Source organism: Stegostoma tigrinum, chromosome 34 (genome assembly GCF_030684315.1).
Source record: "Stegostoma tigrinum isolate sSteTig4 chromosome 34, sSteTig4.hap1, whole genome shotgun sequence".
Classification (NCBI taxonomy): Eukaryota; Metazoa; Chordata; class Chondrichthyes; order Orectolobiformes; family Stegostomatidae; genus Stegostoma; species Stegostoma tigrinum.
This window is the reverse complement of record NC_081387.1, coordinates 7,647,447-7,657,109: the sequence shown is the minus strand read 5'-3', so window position 1 is coordinate 7,657,109 and position 9,663 is coordinate 7,647,447.

Sequence of the window (9,663 nt, the reverse complement as noted above, 5' to 3'; positions counted from 1 at the left end):
CGCATTCCATGCTCTCACAACTCTCTGCGTAAAGAACCTGCCTCGAACATCCCCTCTATACTTTCCTCCAACCAGCTTAAAACTATGACCCCTCGTGCTAGCCATTTCTGCCCTGGGAAATAGTCTCTGGCTATCAACTCTATCTATGCTTCTCATTATCTTGTATACCTCAATTAGGTCCCCTCTCCTCCTCCTTTTCTCCAATGAAAAGAGACCAAGCTCAGTCAACCTCTCTTCATAAGATAAGCCCTCCAGTCCAGGCAGCGTCCTGGTAAACCTCCTCTGAACCCTCTCCAAAGCATCCACATCTTTCCTATAATAGGGCGCCCAGAACTGGATGCAGTATTCCAAGTGCGGTCTAACCAAAGTTTTATAGAGCTGCAACAAGATCTCACGACTCTTAAACTCAATCCCCCTGTTAATGAAAGCCAAAACACCATATGCTTTCTTAACAACCCTGTCCACTTGGGTGGCCATTTTAAGGGATCTATGTATCTGCACACCAAGATCCCTCTGTTCCTCCACGCTGCCATGAATCCTATCCTTAATCCTGTACTCAGCTTTCAAATTCGACCTTCCAAAATGCATCACCTCACATTTATCCAGGTTGAACTCCATCTGCCACCTCTCAGCCCATCTCTGCATCCTGTCAATGTCCCGCTGCAGCCTACAACAGCCCGCTACACTGTCAATGACACCTCCGACCTTTGTGTCATCTGCAAACTTGCTGACCCATCCTTCAATCCCCTCATCCAAGTCATTAATAAAAATTACAAACAGTAGAGGCCCAAGGACAGAGCCCTGTGGAACCCCACTCACCACTGACTTCCAGGCAGAATATTTTCCTTCTACTACCACTCGCTGTCTTCTGTTGGCCAGCCAATTCTGTATCCAAGCAGCTAAGTTCCCCTGTATCCCATTCCTCCTGACCTTCTGAATGAGCCTACCATGGGGAACCTTATCAAATGCCTTACTGAAGTCCATATACACCACATCCACAGCTCGACCCTCATCAACTTTTCTAGTCACATCCTCAAAAAACTCAATAAGGTTTGTAAGGCATGACCTGCCCCTCACAAAGCCGTGTTGACTGTATTTGATCAAGCCATGCTCTTCCAGATGGTCATAAATCCTATCCCTCAGAATCCTTTCAAACACCTTGCAGACGACAGACGTGAGACTTACTGGTCTATAATTGCCGGGGATTTCCCTATTTCCTTTCTTGAAGAGAGGAATTACATTTGCCTCTCTCCAGTCCTCAGGTACGACTCCAGTGGAGAGCGAGGATGCAAAGATCTTCGCAAGTGGCGAAGCAATTGCATTTCTCGCTTCCCAAAGCAGCCGAGGACAAATCTGGTCCGGGCCTGGCGACTTGTCAATCTTAATGTTTGACAAAATTTTCAGCACATCAGCTTCCTCTATCTCTATCCATTCCAGCATGCACACCTGCTCTTTAAAGGTTTCATTCACTACAAAGTTCGTTTCTTTCGTAAAGACAGAAGCAAAAAACTCATTTAGGGCTTCCCCTACCTCCTCAGGCTCCACACACAAGTTCCCTATGCTATCCCTGATCGGCCCTACTCTTTCTTTGATCATTCTCTTATTCCTCACGTAAGTGTAAAATGCCTTTGTGTTTTCCCGGATTCCTTCTGCCAAGCCTTTCTCGTGCCCCCTCCTGGCTCTCCTCAGACCATTTTTGAGCTCCTTCCTTGGCTGCATGTAATCCTCTCTAGCTGAACTTGACCCTAGCTTCCTCCACCTTATGTAAGCTACCTTCTTCCTTTTCACAAGAAGCTCCACCGCTCTCGTCATCCAAGGTTCCTTTATCTTACCCCTTCTTGCCTGTCTCAGAGGGACATATTTACTCATCACTCCCAACAACTGTTCCTTAAACAGTCTCCACATGTCTATAGTTCCCTTACCATGGAACAACTGCTCCCAGTCCATGCTTCCTAACTCATGTCTAATCGCATTCACTTCGACTCCAACCATTTTTGATCTTTTATAATCTTCTGTTCGCAACGATTTTCCCAGACTTAGTTCCTGATAAATGAACTTAAATTCTCTTTAGTTTATTTTTTTTTACTTCTCCCACTGTTGCAATCTGTGGCTTTGTGGTCTTGTTACCAGACAGTCAGGAAAAATCAGAGCACATATTTGCTGGAACACATCAGTTTTCTCGTTTGCCACTGGTGTTTCCCTTACACTAGGCATCACTGACAAATCTGATCTCGCTATGTCATTACGAAGGATAAACTGCATTCTGGAATTGAGAGAATTTCTCCGTTGTTCCAACCACTTCGCCACTTTTCTGAGGATTCTCAAGCTGACTTAACTAATGGAATAGTGTACTCCTCATCATGAATTTCACCTATTAACACATTTTCTGGCAACAATTTGTCTGAATTACGTATCTCCTCACTCTCACCATCAATGATCATCTTGCTCCTGAATCTCTTAAAATGATAACTTTCAACTAAGGGTGGCACGGTGGTTCAGTGGTTAGCACTGCAGCCTCACAGCACCAGGGACCCGGGTTCAATTCCAGCCTCGGGCAACTGTCTGTGTGGAGTTTGCACATTCTCCCCGTGTCTGCGTGGGTTTCCTCCAGGTGCTCTGGTTTCCTCCCACAGTCCAAAGATGTGCAGGCCAGGTGGATTGGCCATGCTAAATTGCCCGTAGTGTTCAGGGGTGTGTGGGTTATAGGGGGATGGGTCTGGGTGGGATGCTTCAAGGGCAGTGTGGACTTGTTGGGCCAAAGGGCCTGTTTCCACACTGTAGGTAATCTAATCTTCCCGTCCTGGGACACGTGAGCAAACTTAATTTATGAAAGTAAACTATCTAAAGACATCTGACACTTCCTTTTCAGCAAACCCATGGTCAGGATTTTCTCATTGCTCCGCACCTTTTGTCTTCCACTTTTCTTTCATTCACCACTTCAAGAGAACTCACTGGCATTTCTTGTTTTTCATCATCCATTTACTTAGTGCTTTTTCTAAACCACCAACATCGTGACACATGTGACCTACTTTATCACAGTAAATCACCTGGACTTTCTTACTTCTTTTTCTCCTCATTGGTTTCTTTCTTTTTTAACGCATGGTAAATTATCTTCAGTATTTTCAAAGGGATCTCCCTTTCCCTTACCACTTCAGATTTCTGTTTTCCCCAATTTCTATCCCTCACAGTTTGAAATTGATGCCAAAAACCAAAATTTTATTCATAAATTAATTCACATCATCTATCATCATTCATATCATCTATGCTGCTAATCTTGTGATCTTAACTCTCTGCTCTTCCATGAGTTTTCACTACTTCAGGAAGTGAATTTTTGAATTCCTCTAAAGTAATCATCTCTCTCAGAACATCATATGTTTGATCAACTTTCAATGCCCCTATATATCTAATTTTTTTTTGTTTGTTTGTTCCTGTCAAACTTATTGACATTTGACCAAGTTCTGTTCTAGATTCTCAAAATGTCATTGTAGGTTTATGGCACAAGGCCATGTGCACTTATGATGTTTTCCTTTCACCTCATTCTACTCCGAAATACCTACACTGACAGTGATACAAGCAGCTTACCTTCACAACTTTACTTGATCAACAGTTACTGCATAGTCAAATTTCATTTCATTTTTTAAGACACTTTTTCAAAAGAAATGAAATCAACATCAACAAAAAACCTATATCCTTCCGGTTGGATTTAAGCAACGTGTGGACATACTTAAAAAGATCACTACCTGGCTTCGATGGATTACTGTCCGTCACTGTCCGCATCATAACACCTACTTTTCACATCAAACTCCGTCATTTTAAGTCAACTTTGAGTTTTCTGTTCCAACCCTCGAAGTTTAAAATCTAGCTCTCTCATATACATTATCTTGTCGCTTCCTTCCCTTTCTTTCACCCTTTCTTCTCACTTTTCTCCATGTCCGTACTTTTTTCTCTCCCTGCTTCTAATTGCAATTTAAACTGCCTTATTTCCTTATCATGTTCAAACTGCGTCATTTGCAATTGAATTTTAGTCATTTCCAAAGATGCCGATGGGATTCCTGGGAATTATACATGTTTTGTGATTACCATAATCTTTTCACCTTTCCTCACAGACACAGACAACTCCCAATCTAGCTTGTTTGCCATTTTCAAAAGCTTTGCGTTGCTTATTTTCTGTCAAACTTCCCAAGTTGTTTCTTCTACACACTCTAAACTCATAGCAATGAAAAGAGGTATTATCACACAAGGCACACCCTGTTCATACCAATTGTTTATTTTATTGGTTTCAATCAGACATCTCGGGACTTCTGTCTTAAATCCTTGCTACATAAAAGAGAGGGACAACATGCACCTCTCAAAGCCACAGTACTGTCACACTGATTAACATCTGTTGATACTTACATGCATTGGATATAAACATATTTCAATTTAATTAGATCAGTTGACAGAAAATGTGATAGCTGGCACACTTTTTTTTAGTAACACACGGGAAAGATGACACGATACAGATACATATTGCAATCACGAAAAAAAAGCCACAATTTATCATTTTGACACAAAATGAGAGGGAAGATCTGAAATGATGGCTAGTGTAAAACAGTTCTCAAACTGCCACTGATGTTTTTATTTTAGCTTTTTGTTTATTTCTCCAAGCACTGCTGGAAATATTTGCATGCAAAGTAACTTCTTATTCATCATTGTTTCAATGCCAAACAAACAGTAAATTTAATTATTCTTTCTTTACAGCTAATCTGCTGACAATTGTAATTCTCTTCCGTGGACGCTGCAAGCTCTCCAAATGCATCACCTGTTACCTGCTGGCTATGGCTGCAGCTGATTTATCCCTTTTGATATTTGTCATAATACTCTACGAGATTAAAGATTCTTATTTTCCATATTCATTCCTCAACTATACTCCAATATGCTCTTTTAATCTTGTCCTGTGTTTCCTTTCCGAAGATTGCTCTGTTTGGTTCACTGTCATATTCAACTTTGATCGATATGTAGCTATTTGTTGTCAGAAGCTTCGAAGAAATTATTGTACGACTAAAACTGCTGCTTTCGTTATCGCATTTGTCTGCACAGGCAGCATCTTACAGGGTATTCCTTTCTATTTTATTTATGAACCTCGTGAAATAATTGGGAATATAAAATGGTCATGCTCTGTAAAACTAAGTTTTTATACTTTACCCATCTGGGTGGCATTTCTGTGGCTGGAAATGATTTTAACGCCATTTATTCCATTTGTTATGATTTTCCTATTTAATGCTTTGACAATCAGACATATCTTACAGGCAAATAGAGTGAGAAGGTTACTTCGAGGCGAGATCAAGTGCCAATACCGCAATGATCCTGAAATGGCCAGCCGACAAAAATCTATGATTTTATTGCTTGCCATATCTACCAGTTTTGTATTGTTATGGAGTTTAAGATTAATTTCATATCTTTGTGCCCAATTTACAAATGCTCAATTTTAAAAATCAAATGACAGTGATGTATTTACTATTATTGAACAATTTGGATATATCTTTGCAGCAATGAGTTGCTGCTCATATACATTTATTTATGCTCTTTCCCAGCGTAAATTCAGAGATGAGATTAAGTGCATAGTTAATCAGCCTCTATCTAAATTAACCACAGTACTAATTAAGTTAATTTTCTTCACCAGCAGTAGATTGGTCGAGATTCGAATACACCATATAGAAAAAACAACCTGACACCTTTAAAAAAAATCAGCCACGTTTAGTCTCCCGAACAAATACGTTAAAATTCATCACGCTGTGGGACAAGAGGCACAACCTTGTGAAAACTTCAGCATGTTGCCTAATGACTAAATCTTTTCCACACTGCTAATTAGTGACACCAGAAAAAAAAAACAAACAGCATGCCGGTTAATGCAAACAGAATTTCGCATGAATTGCAGGATGGTAAACCATTACCTTGGGCAGTGCTGTAAGGGAAACACAGACACACGCAGATTTCACTTAATGGCATTTATTTTACACGTGGTCATTGCTATGTCTGACATCATCAGTCACAGTACAAGAAAAACAGGACTGTAACAATTTGGTCGTGAATGTGATTTTTTAAAAATGCAAGCACATACAATGTGGACATCACTGGCCACGTCAGCGTTGCTGTCAAGAGTCAAATATACTGTTGCAGGCCATATCTGGTACTGCCTGAAAGTTTTTTTTACTGCAACTTCGAAAAGATATTACTGCGCCATGTGTTTTTGTTGTAATCTTTCGAAATGATTATGGTTAGACAAGGTTTTACATATCCAGATTAAAAAACAAATGCTGCTTACCAAGCTTAGCATTGGGATCCAGATCACTAAATCATCCTATGTAATACTTATTCAGAAATATTCCCAAAGCATCAAGTCCTCATTCTATTTTCTGTAAAGTTACTTTGATGGTCTTGCTTAATGGAGATTTCCACTTCATCAACAAATAAAGTAAAATAAAAAGTAATAATTATCTGCATAATTTTATTTTAACTATTCTCTAATGAAATGTTGCATTCCTTGTAAAGAAATGGTTACAGAAAGGTAATTGCTGGAAAATTTAAGAATATTTAAATGATAAACAAATTTTAGTAGATGGAATCAACATTTCAGCAGACAACATAAATGAGTATTCCACTACCCTTACAGACTACATTAGAATGTATGCAGGTTTGCCCACCAAATAAATACTCCGAATGTTCCCTGAATGGAAATTATGGATGGACATGGAGATTGGATTCCTACTGAAGCCCAGTTCTGAGACATTTAAGTTCAATGACCTTGATCTATACAAGAAATCCATGTATATTCTTCAGAGGCGTCAAGATGCAATGACTTAAGAACCAAGGGATACAGACTAACCAAGCAGACACTGTCGTCTATGGCAAGGCATACATGCTTCAACGGGTGACAAAGATATGTAAAACAGAGTTGTGGCAAGAAATACCCCACACTGAGTAGCTTTATGCTCATTTCAAAAAGAAGGTCAGTGAAACAACACTCTTGAATGTACGTGTACCCACAGTCACCGCCATAGACATTAGATTGCCCTTGAGAGGGTGAACCCACAGAAAGTGGTCAATCTGGATGGTGTTTTCAGACATGCACTCAGATCCTGTGTGAAATAGCTGGTGGGAGTATTCACTGTTCATGCTATGTCCTGAATTCCCAAACTGTTTCAAGAAGACATACCATCATCCTTGTGTCAATGGAAAATCATGCCATGTACCTCAATGATTAATGTCCAGTGGCTCTGACCTCAATAATTATGATGTACTTCGAGTGGTCAGTCATGGCTTACATCACACGCAGATTCCCAGATAGCCTTAACACTTTGCAATATGTTTCCCTTCACAACAGATCCACACAGATGCCATCTCACTGGATCTACACTCATCCCTGTAATATCTGGAAACATGAATACCAATGTCAGGTTCTTACTTATTGACTACAGCACCACCTTCAACACTGCAGTACCAAACAACCTCATCTCCAAACTCTGCTCTTTCCTCTTCAACCAGTCCTTGATCCCCTGAACTACAACTGCAGTCTGTAAGGAGAGGCAACAACACCTCATCTACAATAAATATCAATGCTGGTGCCCACAAAGTTGTGGACTCCACCCCTACCTGTGCTCTTTACAATCACAAAAGTGTGGCCAAATTCTGCCTGATTTCCATTTCCAAGTTTGCTGATGTCATGAAGTTGGTAGAGTGATTGTAAAGTGGAAGACTGGAAGCTAAAATGTGTGGTTCATTTCAGAGATCCGTGCTTTTGCTGTACTAAGAAATTAAAAAAAAATGTCTGTGAGCATCAGCTAAAGTCACCAGAGTTAGGAAATGAAAGGAAGACAAGTAACTTTTTAAACACGACTACAAGCAGCAGAAAGAGCAAGTCATAGGGAAGAGAGGAACAGAGAAAGACAAAGAAAGGGAGAACAAATGGAAAAAATGCTCAAATTGGAAAAGTTGAATTTGGAGCTTGAAGCAAAAAGATTTCAAACGACAGAAGGAAAAGTACAAGATAGAAGTGATGATGAACAAAGTGATAGTAACCAACAGCCTAGTAGGAATAAATGCAAATATGTCAAAACATTAACAAAAGTTGATGGAAAATGTAAAGAAGCTTTATTTATTTCTTCGAGAAATTGGCCAAACAGATGTACTGGCCAAATCACCTGTGGGTAATTTAAATTCATATTAATTTCATAGGCAGGTCTAGCGAGGGGTTTACAGCACTGTCAGATATGGTGTTAAAAGATTAAGAATTGGCACCAGAAGCATATGGACAACAGTTCAGAAACATAAAGAAGGAACAATGTCACATTTATGTCGATTTTGAAAGAATTAAACAGAGCAACTTCAACAGATGAATGAGAGTGTTAAAGATAGAAAAGACATGAGGGCATTGAGAGATTATTGTGCTTGAGGAGATAAGACAAAAAAAAAATCACTTCCAGAGATCTTAAGAACTCGTTTTGAAGAAGAAAATATTACAAAAGTAAGAGGAGTTACAGAGATGGTGGATGAATATATATTAGTGCATACATCGAAATTAGCTCCTGAAAGCAATTTCATTCCAGAGGGATACAAATTGAGAAAAGAGGAGATTCTTCAATGAGGAACAAAATGTTGATCACACTGAAACAGCTTATCAAGTTGAATAAAGAAGCCCAAGCAGGTGAACTGGAGACAAGAGGCCTCAGGCGTTTTCAGTGTAATAAGGATGGGCATAGAAAGTCAGAATGTTGGTGGTTTTAGAAAAGCACTGGAAAAAGCGATATGGTAAAGATGCTAAATTGGTAGGATATGTTAAGGTAGCAAAGAAAATCCAAAAAACCGTTGAGGAGCTTCAGTAGAATGTGCAGCCTGGTGACGGGCTGGATTGTGAGACTTCACATCTGTGGATAAGTTTACTCAGTAAGAACAGGGGAAAAGACAAATATGTTACAATATTGAGAGGCATGGGAGCTGGTCAGTGCCTGATAGTAAGAAATAGCTATTCTTGCACTTCTTCTGAAATGTTCCTCGAGAGAGTGGTGATCTGTGGAATAGATAGACAGAGCTTTAGCTTTCCCCAATGTAAAATAAGGTTGGGAAGTCCAATCAAGGCTGGGGAAGTGGAAGAGGGTGTGATTAAAGAAAAAAGAATGTCAGTTGCAGGAATACAGTTTGTTCTTGGAAACGACCTGGCGGGAAAAAAAAAAGTGGAACTGACACGTCCTGCGGTGGAGAAGCTAAAAGAAATGCAGCGAACTGAGGGCATAAAAGAAAAACGCGTGACAATTTTTCCAGACTGTGCTGAAAGAAGCTTATAGTCAAATGTTAAAGCCAGAGGGGATAATCAAAGAGAAAGTTGAAGGTGTTCGGGTTCAGTTTGCTGACACCTTGTTTGATGAAATGATCAAGGAAGAAACCAAGCAGGTAGAGGACAAGACAGAGATGTTTAGTTCTGAAAGATTACTGTATTTACAACATAATTATGAGGCATTAAATGATCTATATCTTAAAAACACTCAAAAAATGAACAGAATATATTCCTGAGTTTTATAATCCCAAGGATAGAATCCTAAATTGAAAATAGAGACATTGGTAGGTTAGTGCAGAGGAACTGTTACAGGTAGCACACGAATTGTCAGTAGGAAGTCACTTTGGAGTGAG